Genomic DNA, 15,638 nt, shown 5'->3' on the forward strand with positions numbered 1-15,638 from the left:
AAGTAGTGAAAGAGGTTAAAACATAACCTTTAATGAATACGTAGGTAAAAAAGATATAAAACGTCACTAGGACCTAAAATCCAGTTAATGCCTGCCAATGGTAGTAAAACAAAGCTACCTATCATAAATATGTACTCGTTATAAACAGGAATTTATATGGCATGAACACCAAATGTATCCAACCTGTATATTTAACAAGACAGTGGCAAGAAAAATGATAGAGCTGTCAATAACACATCTCAATAAGCGTGCAACATATCCGACGACCAGTCCTCACACTGTACTCACACAGTGGGTCCTCACACTGTATGCAGGAGGCTGTGTGGGTCCTCACACTGTATGCAGGAGGCTGTGTGGGTCCTCACACTATATGCAGGAGGCTGTGTGGGGACTGATACTGTATATAGGAGGCTATGTGAGGGCTCATACTCATATAGGAGGTTGTGTGAGGGCTCACATTGTATATAGGAGGCTATGTGGGGCTCAGACTGTACAGTATATGGAAGGCTATGTGGGGCTGTAAAAAGGAGACTATGTGGTGGCTCCTGTTCAGCAGCCACAGAATATTCATCTGACCACTGGACCACGGTTCTACAAATTGCTCGTCTCTATACACCAGTCATACTGTATATTCTCCTATATACAGTTATATGAAAAAGTTTGGGCACCCTTATTTATCCTAAGCTTAATGTTTTATAAAAATTGGTGTTTTTGCAACAGCTATTTCAGTTTGATATATGTAATAACTGTTGGACACAGTAATGTTTCTGCCTTGAAATGAGGTTTATTGTACTAACAGAAAATGTGCAATCCACATTCAAACAAAATTTGACAGGTGCATAAGTATGGGCACCCTTATCATTTTCTTGTTTTAAATACTCCTAGCTCCTTTTTACTGACTTACTAAAGCACTTTTTTTGGTTTTGTAACCTCATTGAGCTTTGAACTTCATAGCCAGGTGTATGCAATCATGAGAAAAGCTACTTAAAGTGGCCACTTGCAAGTTGTTCTCCTGTTTGAATCTCCTCTGAAGAGTGGCATCATGGGTTCCTCAAAACAACTGTCAAATGATCTGAAAACAAAGATTATTCAACATAGTTGTGCAGGGGAAGGATACAAAAAGCTGTCTCAGCGATATAACCTGTCAGTTTCCACTGTGAGGAACATAGTAAGGAAATGGAAGAACACAGGGACAGTTCTTGTTAAGGCCAGAAGTGGCAGGCCAAGAAAAACATCAGAAAGGCAGAGAAGAAGAATGGTGAGATCCGTCAAGGACAATCCTCAGACCACCTCCAGAGAGCTGCAGCATCAACTTGCTGCAGATGGTGTCACTGTGCATCGGTCAACTATACAACGCACTTTGCACAAGGAGAAGCTGTATGGGAGAGTGATGCGAAAGAAGCCGTTTCTGCAAGCACGCCACAAACAGAGTCGGCTGAGGTATGCAAAAGCACATTTGGAGAAGCCAATTTCTTTTTGGATGAAGGTCCTGTGGACTGATGAAACCAAGATTGAGTTGTTTGGTCATACAAAAAGGCGTTATGCATGGCGGCAAAAAAACACAGCATTCCAAGAAAAACACTTGCTACCCACAGTAAAATTTGGTGGAGGTTCCATCATGCTTTGGGGCTGTGTGGCCAATGCGGCACCGGGAATCTTGTTAAAGTTGAGGGACGAATGGATTCCACTCAGTATCAGCAGGTTCTTGACAATAATGTTCAAGAATCAGTGATAAAGTTGAAGTTACGCAGGGGATGGATCTATCAGCAAGACAATGATCCAAAACACCGCTCCAAATCTACTCAGGCATTCATGCAGAGGAACAATTACAATGTTCTGGAATGGCCATCCCAGTCCCCAGACCTGAATATCATTGAACATCTGTGGGATCATTTGAAGAGGGCTGTCCATGCTCGGCGACCATCAAACTTAACTGAGCTGGAATTGTTTTGTAAAGAGGAATGGTCAAAAATAACTTCATCCAGGATCCAGGAACTCATTAAAAGCTACAGGAAGCGACTAGAGGCTGTTATTTTTGCAAAAGGAGGATCTACTAAATATTAATGTCACTTTTCTGGTGAGGTGCCCATACTTATGCACCTGTCAAATTTTGTTTAAATGCAGATTGCACATTTTCTGTTAGTACAATAAACCTCATTTCAAGGCAGAAACATTACTGTGTCCAACAGTTATTACATATATCAAACTGAAATAGCTGTTGCAAAAACACAAATTTTTATAAAACAATAAGCTTAAGATCAATAGGGGTGCCCAAACTTTTTCATATAACTGTATATTGTACTGTATGTGGTATACTATGTATACTATATGCACGGACATCAGATGAAGCACTCAAGATAATTAGTGACTGCTACATCATATACTATTTTGTGGAGTTGAAGTTTACAATGATGATTTCATTGATCAAGTATGTTTGAAAACATATACAAAATAATAATTCATAGGTATCTATCTAGCAGACCTGGGCTTATGTGTGACCACCTTTACTCTGCTGATATGTTATTTTAGGAGTGTAGAAAAACACAGCGTACTACACAGGGGCGGACACAGACTGTAGTGGGCCCCTGTGCAAGAATTTTTTGGGGGCCCCCCCCGCCCTTCATAGGGGGCATGAAGGGCCCCCCCCCCCGTGTATCTCTCATCCCCCCGTGCATCTCTGATTCCCCCCACTCCAAGTTAATTAATTGTATGTAAAAAAAAATACAACTTGTTATACTTACCCCCAGGGCCGGCTCCAGGTTTTTGTGGGCCCTGGGCGACAGAGTTTCAGTGGGCCCCTTTAACACATACCATGATTCATGATGCACAGATACCGCAGAGAAATATATATATATAGTACAAGGCCAAGGATTTCACTTACTACATTACATGAGCGATATCTATTGTAAATTCTACAATAGCTCAGAAACCGGCGAATCCTCACAACGCACAGTGCAGACCGGACAGTATAGTCCTCCATACAGTATTATGGGCACCATATCATGCTCCATACAGGATACTGACCCCCTTATAATGTTCCATACAGGATACTGGTCCCCATATAATGCTCCATACAGGATACTGGTCCCCATATAACGCTCCATAGAGGATACTGGTCCCCATATAACACTGCATACAGAATACTGGCCCCCATATAACGCTCCCTATCGAATACTGTCCCCCATATATCGCTCCATACAGAATACTGACCCCCATATAACGCTCCATGCAGAATATTGGCCCCCATATAACGCTCCATGCAGGCTGTTCCCCCCTTATAATGCCCCATTACACAAGCGATATCTATTGTAAATTCTACTATAGCTCAGAAACCGGCGAATCCTCACAGTGCACAGTGCAGACCGGACAGTATAGTCCTCCATACAGTAATATGGGCAACATATAATGCTCCATACAGGATACTGACCCCCTTATAATGCTCCATACAGGATACTGGTCCCCATATAATGCTCCATACAGGATACTGGTCCCCATATAACTCTCCATACAGAATATTGGCCCCCATGTAACGCTCCATGCAGGCTGTTCCCCCCTTATAATGCCCCATGCAGGATGACACCCGTCTTTTAATGCGCTATGCAGGATGTCACATCTACCCCCCCATAAAATGCCCCATGCAGGATGTCACCTCTTCCCCCCATATAATGCCCCTTGCAGGATGTCACTTCCCCCCTTTTCAATGCCCCATGCAGCATGTCAGACCACCCTCTCCCTTATAATGCCCCATGCAGGAGGTCACCCCCCCTCCTTATAATGCCCCATGCAGTATGTCACACACCCACCCTCTATGTAATGCCCCATGCAGGATGTCAATTCCCCGCTCCCCCTCTTATAATGCCCCATGCAGGATGTCACACCGCCTCCCTTATAATGCCCCATGCAGAATGTCACGCCCCCCCCCTTATAATGCCCCATGCAGGATGTCACTTCCCCACTTCCCCTATTATATTGCCCGATGCAGGATGTCACTTCCCCCCTTCCCCTCTTATAATGCCCCATGCAGGATGTCACTTCCCCCCTTCCCCTCTTATAATGCCCCATGCAGGATGTCACTTCCCCCTTCCCCTCTTATAATGCCCCATGCAGGATGTCACATCCCCCCCCCACCCCCATATAATGCCCCCATGCAGGATGTCAATTCCCCCCTCCCCCATATAATGCCCCATTCAGGATGCCAATCCCCCCCAATATAATGACCCATGCAGGATGTCACACCACCTCTCCCATATAATGCCCCATGCAGGATGTCACATCCACTCTCCCCCCACCATTAAATGCCCCATGCCCCCATACATAAAAAAAAAAAAAATCAAATACTCACCTCACTTCTTACCTGCTGCTTATCCGGACTCCAGCGTTGCGCGCATCTTCCCGCTCTGTGATGTGACAGGTCAGGAGAGAGCGCGCGGTGTAAAGACGCCACCGCGCCCTCTGACCTGAGACGTCACAGTCAGAGGACGCGGCAGACGCTGCGGAGGCACGGGGAGGGGTAAGTATTGTGCCGGCGCCGTCACATGACCTGAGATGTCCCTGCGCTCAGCATGGGGCCCATGCTGAGCGCAGGCACATCTCCGGTCATGTGACGGCGGGGGGGCCATGAGGAGACGCACAAGAGGGGGGCTCCGAGGGGGTCCCGACCGGCCGGGCCCCATGCTGGAGTCAGGGCAGTCATGCCATGATGGCGGCCCTGCTGGAGGCTGGAGGGGCCCCCTCTCCCTCGGGGGTCCCCGTTCAATGAACCAGCTGCACGGGCAGTAGGTCCGCCCCTGGTGCTACATCTCTAAAAAGGTATATCTGCTTTAAAAATAGTAATACATAAGAATAATATGTACTATGTCTGACCACTACAAACACTCATCTGAACTTGTCCAAGTGCTGTCAGCTTTTTTCACGGGCAACACTTAGACAATACGGTCGTGTGAATATAGGCTTATGATGCATCTGGTAATAAACATGTTAAGGATGGGCCGCTACTCATGGGCCACTGCTGTGTCCTTGCCCCCCAGGCTAAAATGTGCCAGCCAGCCCCTGCTGCACCGGGTGCCAGAAAACCTAGATACACCTTTGGAATAGGTATCTTGCAAAGTAAGGATGGGGTTTGGTGTTTTTAAGTGATTTTATTGACTCTGTGCATTTATATTTTGCATCAATAATATGATATGGTTATATATATCTTCTGGATATCAGGAGGGCTTATCCCTGTGCATTGACTCTCTCCTTCTCCTTCGATGTCCTGTATAGGCCAAAAAAAACTACGTGTTTCGAGGACTCACAGTTCCTCTTCGTCAGCTTCTCGCTGGTAGTCAAACTGGTAACCTAATAAAGTCCAAACGCCCCCCACAAAGATAATACAACCAAAGAAATGGAGGAAGATCCAATACTATCAAGACGGGGCAAAAGGACATATGGAGGTGCAATAGAACTAAGATAGAATTCCAATAACAATAGACTGTGTGTGAAAAAAATAATAATAAAAAAGACTTTGTTCAAACTTTCACAATTAGTTAAAAATGAATAAAAATTATATACTTATATTTCTGATGGCTATAAAAAACAGTCTGTTAATCAGTGTATATTACCAGGATAGTATAAATTCGGCACTTAGTACCATCAAGAGATAAAAAGGAAAACATGAAGGAGAAAAATAAAAACATTATATTGTATCTCCAATAGGGGTATCAATGTATAGAAACAAATACATCTATAAAATAGGTGGATTCAAAGGAATATATCCAAAAGACATATTATATTGATAAAATATAAGGAGGTTCATAAAAGTGCAATGTAAATGTTCAATTGGTACTGGGATAAAAAATACATACAGTATATACCGCTGCGAGTTGAAGGCATACAGCTGACTCTCGTGATTAAGGCCCTTCAGAGCCAAGCTATTTAATGTGAAGAACCATTTGGATTCCATCCGCGACATTAATCTCAGGTAATCACCTCCCCTCCATTTTCTGGGGACTAATCGGATCCCACAAAACTTAGTGCCCTTATAAGATTGGTTGTGGAACTTCCGGTAGTGCCGGGACAGTGGATGCCCTTCAAAACCTTCATTCATGTTGATAAAGTGTTCCTTCAGCCTTTTGATAACTTGCGCTTTGTACAGACATCTCCTCCTGCCAAGGTATAAAAAGGGCGTGGCTTGGGGTGTGGATAGGGGCGTGGTCAGACTACGCGTGCCGCATGGTTTCGCCCTCTTTCTAGCCCTCATAGGTTGGCGGTATGCTTGTACTGAGGAGATCTGGGATATCAGTGATTAGGTCCCATATTGTGCACTGTAAGGTCTGGAAAAGCTCCTTCTATCCGTCTCTGTAGCACCAGAGGAAGAACAGAGGGGAAAAGACAGGATTTTCTACATGTCGCGTTATGTAGATGTTCTGCAGATTTATCACAACCGTCCACAAGAAGAAACTGCCATCACAGAGCCGCCTTTAGCTGTTGGAAAAGTTTAAACTTAGTTTTGAATAGTTGCTATAGGCAACAGGGACCGTTTCTATTTACGCTGGGTCACATGATGCTGGTGCTAGGTGATGTCATGTGACGGAATGTTGTGGCTGATGATGTCACAGACGGCGTTGTGATGTCACCCTTGGGGTATATAAGGGGGCTCCATCCACCTGGAGCTCATATCTCATTGGCCATATCTTGGTGCTGAGATACCCCCTGGAGACAATGAGGATCGCCATATTGTTTCTGTGCTGTACCCTGTTCTACCCTGTGAATTACCATAGGCTGCCGGTGAGTACCTGTCTATTATTACATATGGAGGACGTTTAGAATCAGCTGCGGCAGGGGAAGGGGATGGGGAGGGGGGTCCTGTAAGAATTTACCTGCGGGAATAAGAGGTTATGGCAGGGAAAGGAGCTTAGGAAGTGACAGTCAGGGGGGATATAAGTGTGGGGTGACCCCTCTGACTCCCACATTCCTGCTTTGTCCTTGTAGTGATTAATGACTTTGGTGTTGTCCCTTATATATCACTTTGCAGTCACCAGTGATCGCTCCGCACTGTGATCCTAAACTACAGTCTCATTTACCTTTTTGCAAATGCCCAGAAGGGGAGGAGTGACATCACACCCATGTGAGCAGATCCCGCCCACTTTTACTGCAGTCGTAATGCGAGCTAGCTGTATTCTGTTTTCATAGAAATGTCAGCAGCTGCTCCCCCTAGTGTTTACAAGATGAAAACATCAAAACAGTTAAAATATTTTTTTCAGATTTTATACCATTGAAACCTTTTTAAATATATATGTGTATTTATATATAAATATAAATACTTTACAATTTTACAATTGTAAAAAAATTGCTGACACTTTCCCTTTAAAAGATCTAAAGACGTTCTGCTTCATGTGCCATTGGGACCAATCACAGCACAGATTATATTTTTTAAACTTTTCTTGAAAAACTGAAGCTGCTCCGTGATTGGAAATCATGTGGAAGGGTTCTCTTTTAGACATTTAGTTAGGTCCAAAGTATCAGTGACATGATGGATAGAACTGTGCAATGATGTCACAGAGGGCTTTGTGATGTCACCCCTGGGTATATTAGAAGCCTCGGCCCATCTGCAGCTTGTATCTCATTGACCATACCTTGGTGCTGAGAGACCTCTGGAGATGATGAGTATCATCCTATCATTTCTGTGCTTTACGTTGCTCTACCCCCCACATTACAGTACACTGAGGGTGAGTATGTTCTCATCAATATGGAGGTCACAAGATCAGCTAATGAGAATATCGCCTCTTGCAGGACTTCTCATACTGGACACGTGACCGTCCGTCATATGAAAGTCCAACTGTAAATAATATTCCATGGACCCTGGAGGTGAATCCCAAACTTCTTCCTGATCTTCTCAATGGGATATTTCTGAAAGTTGCTTGATAATGTATCCATCACTGTATAATAACAAGGGCTCTCTGTTTGACTGGATTGGGTATAAATATACAGGACTTTATTATGTTTTTTTTCTTTATTATAGGATGACCCACTACCCGTGGATCTCAGGAGAAGCACCTATCAAGCTTCCATCAATCTTCCTCTTTGGCTCTTCCGTGACGCAGTTTTTGTTGCGGTGATGACACTGCTGACAATACTAGAGTATTTGGCCTTAAGTCTTGTCCTGAGCAAGTGGGCAATGTCTGAACCTGGTGAAACAATCAGAAAACTCCTGAGAACAAAACCATTCTGAAGGAACAAAGTGCTTGTAAGGAGCCGATTTGCATCCCTCAGATTCAGGAGCAAGACTCCAGGAGAACACCTGTCCTGCCCAATGGCAAATGTTCTACTCCATTCATGGCTCCTGCACCGCAGGATGCGAAAAAGGTTCCTAGTTGCAACAATAAAGTGGCGTTCAGTGATATTGTCTGGGTCAGAACGATCCCTCACAACAATATAGGAAGAAGAGCTCGAATTTCCATGGAGCATAAAGAGAGGTTACTGATTTTTCAGAGAAGCCAACAACCCAGAATTCCAGAGCCAAGAGCACCAGAACCTAGAACACCAGAACCTACCATGTCAGAACCTAGAATGCCAGAGCCTGAAATGCCTACAACACCTCAACCCAAAATCAAGAGGAGAAGATGTTTCCTTAGATGTCTTAGAGGCGAGGAAGATTGAGAAGGCAACTGCTTGAACTTTCCCATTGCTCGTGTTTTCATCACAGGTTAGTCCTATACATGCTGTCTGATGGGCACCATCTTACTACATACAATGCAGCATTGCACCTGAAATCGAATGGATATTTTGTCACACACTTGCACTTTAGCACCTTATCATATGGCGCATATATCTATGAACGCTTTGCTAAGTACCACTGTCTAGTATGTGCTTCTGATGAACCTATTTTAGGAAAACGTGTCGAGGTTTGGCATACTATGTACTTGAGTTTGGCGTACTATGTGCTTGTTGGTAAATTCTATTGCCATCTATAATCTGCTAGATATTATAATGTCTCTGGTGGGATGCCCCATGCCGAATTGTTGATAACTGACTATGAGCATTGTCCTCTATTTCTTATCTACTATGGTTACAGGTTGATGTGAAGAGAGCTGTGCCATTGGTAGCGATTTTTCTACTGATTTGTCAGTTATGTTTGTTAGTTTAGCAAATTTCTGCTTGTGGGGTCTAATGTTTTAGCATAGTGTATGTTCTGTGAGCTAAATTGTCATACTTATGCACTAGATAGATTATAAATTGTGATGCTTATGTACTAGATAGACTATTAGTTTAATCGGTGATTTTTTAAATATTTTTAACATCAGGAGACTCAAGAATCGCATCTTACAGAAGACAAGAAGCCTAAATGCCGAAGGGTGATGACCTGTTGATGGCCCACAGCTGGAGGGTCATTACCTCTTGATGGCACAAAACTGGACAGAAGATAAAAACATTTGATGGCACACAGCCGGAGGGTGATGACCTATTGATGGCCATAGCCAGAGGGTCATTACCTGTTGATGGCACACAGCCGGACAGAGGATCATTACCTGTTGATGGCACACAGCCGGATGGTCATTACCTGTTCATGGCGCACTGCCGGATGGTCATTACCTGTTGATGGCACACAGCCGGAGGGTGATGACCTATTGATGGCCATATGCAGAGGGTCATTACCTGTTGATGGCGCACTGCCGGATGGTCATTACCGGTTGATGGCACACAGCTGGAGGGTGATGACCAGTTGATGTCGCACTGCCGGATGGTCATTACCTGTTGATGGCACACAGCCGGTCAGAGGATAAGATCTTTTGATTGCATACACCGGGTCCCTCCCTGATAACAAGGAACCCTGGGGAATACTGGTCATCTTGATTCCCCACTGACTATATACTTGCTCCACCTCACCCTACACCATCATGGAGGACACTTTCACCTGTGTCCACTGTAAGGTTGGACTTTCTTTTATAATTACAGCAGATTAATAAACATCATAAAGCTGTAAAACTATCGAGTAATTTATTATAAAGAAATATAAAGTATAATAGATAGCTATAGAGGGCACAGAAGACGACTAACTATAGAAAGCATGGTATCGCCTGATATATACTGTATATTCTAGATGGCGCTATTACACTAAATACATCACAACCTCCAGGGTGATATTACCGTACAATGCGAGATCACTAATAATGGCCACAGATTATGAGAAAATGACCAGCTCCATAGTCCTGGAGTTATTATAAATGTCTCTAGTGTGAGGCAGGGACTGGACGAGTGTTGGAGGGAGGTATATTCCCCCAGGACGTCCTTTAAGTATCCATGCTGCAGAATCTGCCGTATACTTCTGTTCCAGCAGTCAGACATTTCACTCTGCAGATCACAGGCTCAACATTGTGTAAAACTACCACCGTATATAAGAGCACTCAGAATAAAAACTAGCGGCATGCCGTGCACTGCCCACGTCATGTGTACGGGATACAGGACCTGCAGGACCTGGTACGGCCATTATAGTTGATAGAATAATGATACCTGTGCAGATGAAGGGAAAAAAAATATGTGCAACAAAAGGAGGAGAAAGTCTCAAAATGTAATTTGAAAAGTATAATAGAGAAATGGGAAACTTCTGGAGATGCAGATAAGTGGTACCAGGGCGAAACGTAAGTGCAGTCAGACAAGCCAATGGCCTGAGGCCAAGCAGAGCCGGGTATGTGGTAATACAAATGGATGGTAGACTGAGTCGAGGTTTCGGTAATCATGGTGTAACAGACCGGGCAGACTGACTGGGCAGGAGAGAATTTCAAGTTTTCTTGATTATAGCATCATTCAGAGAATTCCTGCTCCTAATTATTAAAAGGGGTTGTCCGCGACTATTTTATTTTTTTTTTTACCATCGGCCTAAGAACTAAAAGGTAAGTATTTGCTAACTATATGCCTGTTGGGCCCGGTGCCGATCTCTGCCATTTCAGAGAGGTCACGGATCGCTCCTGCCAGTGATTTTGCAGCTCCCTCTCTGCTCTTTTGATGGGGTGTGACTGCCGATGTCATGCTGACTTGACAGCTAGCTCCCTGTTGCCTAACTGCAGGGAGCCATCTGTTAATGAGAATGAAGTTGGCAGTCTCGCCTCATTGACAGAGCAGCCGGGAAGAGGAAGAGCTGTTCTGTTGACGTGAAGCAGCAGAATCGCTGTTAGGAGCAGTTCAGGTGTGATCAGAGCCGCCACAGGGTAGAACAGGCAGGTAGTAAGCAATTACCTGCCTGTTAGTTCTTAGGCTCATTGCATTTTTCTATCTCACCCTGTAGGAGTCACCTTCTCTTCAACGAAAAAGAGACACTGTGAAACCTACGCGTATCGAACACCAAAAGTTCTTAATCCTAGTATACAAATACATGTAGGGAGTTACAATTTATATGTTCGACTGCCCCATCATATGGGCGTGTTGATAGTTCCTCACGCCCAATTTTTCAAAGTAAAGAAATTATAGGTTGTCGAAATAACAGAATAAAAACAAATAATATTGAAAAATTGAGATTAAAATAACAAAAGAAAAAGAAAAGGTTATAATGTATAATATTATATAGAAAAAAAAAACCATGGTATATACACCTCTGATTATAATGCATGGAATATACACGTACAGACCAAAAGTTTGGACGCACCTTCTCATGACCGCTAGTGTCATGACTCGCAACCCGGCAGCACCGCTGCCCACCAATACCATGGTATCCTGTCCCGGACCCCGGTTTTCTGCACCTCCTCGTTTCGGAGGTGACTCCGCTCAAGCTCGGGGCTTCATAAACCAGTGCACCCTGCACTTTGAACTCTTGTCCCACCAGTTTATCTCCGACCGGTCCAAAGTAGCCTTTATCATGTCCCACCTCACGGGGGAGGCTCTGGCTTGGCTAAATCCTCTGTGGGAGAGAGGAGATCCCCTGGTGTCCGACCTGCCAGCCTTTCTCACGGCTTTCCGGAAAGTCTTTGACGAACCCGGACGGAAGACCTCATCCGCATCGTCTCTGCTACGCCTCCGTCAAGGAGATCTCACCGTGGGCCAATATGCCATACGGTTCCGTACCCTTGCTTCGGAGCTGGCCTGGGATAACGACGCTCTGGTGTCTGTCTTCTGGGAGGGTCTGTCCGGCCGTATTAAAGATGAACTCGCCGGTCGGGACATTCCTACCACTCTCGATGACTTAATAACACTTGCCACCCGGATTGACATCCGATTCCAGGAGCGCGTCAAAGAGGTCACCCGTGAGAGGAGGTTTCCACGTCTAGCCCCCACCTTCCAGAAACCCGTCACTCCCTCCGTTACTCCCCAGGCACACTCACCTGAGCCTATGCAGGTCGACCAGACCAAGATGGTCAAAACCCGTCAAGACTTACGCCGTGCCGTGGGGAGCTGCTTCTACTGTGGCAGTAAGGAGCACCGGATCCGTTCCTGCCCAGAGAGGTCGGGAGACGCCTGTGTCTAGGATCGCTCAGAGAGGTCGCCCTAGACAAAAGTAAACCCTCTCCATCTCTGATGCTGTCAGTCTCTATCACCTGCGGAGAGAACCGCTATTTCGAACTGGCTCAACTTGACTCAGGAGCTGCTGGAAATCTCATTTCTCAGTCTCTGGTAGAGAAATACCGCATTCCCACCAAACCTCTGGCCGTACCTTTATCTGTCGCCGCCGTGGATGGGGGCCTCTTACCACATCCCATCCAACTCATCACCGAATCCATAACTCTGCAGGTGGGAATGCTGCATTCTGAGAGCATCTCCTTTCATGTTCTGCCTGGACTCTCTCACGCACTCTTGTTAGGCCTACCTTGGCTCCAGAAACATGCACCCGTGCTTGACTGGCAGACCGGAGAAGTCCTTCGCTGGGGACAGGACTGCCATAGGACTTGTCTAGTTCCCGTTCATCCTGCTCGTCCTTCTCCTACCCCAGTCAGTCTACCCGGTCTACCGGTTCCCTATTGGTCTTATGCGGATGTCTTCAATAAAAAAGAAGCAGAGACATTACCCCCTCATAGACCATACGATTGTCCAATCGACCTGATACCCGGCTCTATTCCTCCCCGTGGGCGTATCTACCCTTTGTCCGCAGCAGAGACCCAGTCCATGTCAGAATATATTGAGGAGAATCTGGCCCGGGGATTTATCTGGAAATCTACCTCCCCGGCGGAAGCAGGCTTCTTCTTCGTCAAAAAGAAGGACGGCTCACTCCGTCCATGTATAGATTATAGAGGCCTTAACCAGATTACAGTGAAGAATAAATACCCCCTCCCGCTCATTCCTGAATTATTTGACCGCCTGAGGGGGGCTAGAATCTTCACCAAACTGGATCTCCGTGGGGCGTATAACCTGGTCCGTATCCGTCAGGGGGATGAGTGGAAGACGGCATTCAACACCCGGGACGGCCACTATGAGTACTTTGTAATGCCCTTCGGTCTCTGTAACGCTCCTGCCGTCTTTCAAGAGTTGGTCAATGACATCTTCCGTGACCTTCTCTACTCCTGCGTGGTGGTGTACCTGGACGAGATCTTGGTTTTCTCTCTGGACCTTCCTACTCACCGGAGGGATGTTCGTCAGGTCCTGCTCAGGCTCAGGCAGAACCACCTCTACTCTAAATATGAGAAGTGCATCTTTGAGCAGACCTCTCTTCCATTTCTGGGCTACATAATCTCTCAGACCGGCCTACAAATGGATCCTGAGAAACTGTCTGCCATCCAGAAGTGGCCCCGACCAGAGGGGTTGAAGGCTATTCAGCGGTTCCTGGGCTTCGCCAACTATTACCGCCTCTTCATACCGCACTTCTCTTCCCGGACTGCCCCTATCTCTGCGCTCACCCGTAAGGGTACTAATCCCAGAAGATGGCCGCCCGAAGCTGAGGAGGCCTTTCTTTCCTTAAAACAGGCCTTCTCCTCCGCCCCGGTGCTGCATCGTCCGGACGGCAACAAACAATTCTTCCTAGAAGTTGACGCTTCCTCCTCCGGAGCCGGGGCGGTACTTACCCAAAAGTCATCTTCCGGGAGAATGGTAACCTGCGTTTTTTTCTCCAAACGCTTCTCCTCTTCTGAGCGCAACTATTCTATTGGAGACCGTGAATTGTTAGCCATTAAGCTGGCACTGGAGGAGTGGCGTTACCTGCTCGAGGGGGCTCTTCACCCGGTAATAATTTACACGGACCACAAGAACTTGGCTTACCTTCAGAGCGCCCAGAGACTTAACCCGCGCCAAGCCCGGTGGTCCTTGTTTTTTGCCCGCTTTGATTTTGTTCTTCATTTTCGCCCGGCAGACAAAAACATCAAAGCTGACGCCTTGTCCCGATCCTTGCTGGTGTCTGATCTAGAGGAGGAACCTAAGCACATCATTGATCCCGCCAGAGTAATGCAAGTGGCTCCCGTGAATCTAAATCGTCTCCCTCCCGGTAAGACGTTTGTAACTGTACCTGATCGGAAGAAGGTCCTACACTGGGGTCATTCGTCTAAGCTAGCTGGCCACGCCGGTCAGAAAAAGACCCTCCAGCTCATTACCCGGCATTACTGGTGGCCTACCCTGTACAAGGATGTAATAGACTTTGTTTCTGCCTGTGTGTCCTGCGCCCGCAACAAAGTTCCGAGACACCTGCCAGCCGGTCGCCTTCTTCCTCTTCCAGTACCTGCTGCCCCGTGGCAGCATATTGCTATGGACTTTATAACGGATCTTCCTGTCTCTGCCGGTTGTACGGTCATTTGGGTGGTCGCTGATCGCTTCTCCAAGATGGCGCACTTCATTCCCCTGCCGGGTCTCCCGTCTGCACCCGAACTAGCTAAAGACTTTATCCGCCACATCTTCCGTCTCCATGGCCTGCCCCTCCACATCGTGTCAGATCGTGGGGTTCAGTTCACCTCACGCTTCTGGAGAGCCACATGTAAGTTGCTTGACGTCACTCTGGACTTCTCCTCCGCTTACCATCCACAGTCCAATGGTCAAGTGGAGCGGATCAATCAGAACCTGACCAGTTACCTCCGGCACTTCGTTAATGCCCACCATTCGGACTGGGTGGATCTCCTACCATGGGCCGAGTTCTCTTACAATAATCACGAGAGCGAATCTTCCTCCAAATCCCCGTTTTTTGTAGTCTTCGGTCAGCATCCTCGGATCCCATTTCCCGTCTCCACCTCGGTGGACAATCCGGCTGCGGAATCTCTCGTTCGCGAATTCTCCTCCATTTGGGAGAGTACCCGATCCGCACTCCTTCAGTCGTCCGAACGGATGAAAAAACACGCTGACAAGAAAAGCCTGGAACCTCCACAATTCCGTCCTGGAGATAAAGTCTGGCTCTCGTCCAAATATGTCCGGCTCAAGATTCCCTCCTACAAGTTAGGGCCTCGGTTCATCGGCCCACTGGAAGTTATCAAACAGATCAACCCGGTGGCCTATAAATTAAAACTCCCGGCCAACTTACGGATCCCTAACTCCTTCCATGTATCTCTCCTCAAACCCGTGGTACTTAACTCTTTTTCCAAGTCTACAGGTACGCCTCCTGCTCCGGTTTCCGCTGAGAACGAGTTTGAGGTAGAGAATATTCTGGCCACCAAAAGGGTAAGAAAAACCTTTTTTCTGGTAGATTGGAAGGGGTTTGGTCCTGAGGAGAGAACGTGGGAGCCCCGGGAGAACATCCATGCCCCTCTCATCCTTGATAAATT

Source organism: Phyllobates terribilis, unplaced genomic scaffold (genome assembly GCF_046119375.1).
Source record: "Phyllobates terribilis strain yellow unplaced genomic scaffold, ASM4611937v1 Scaffold_116__1_contigs__length_5312468, whole genome shotgun sequence".
NCBI lineage: Eukaryota > Metazoa > Chordata > Amphibia > Anura > Dendrobatidae > Phyllobates > Phyllobates terribilis.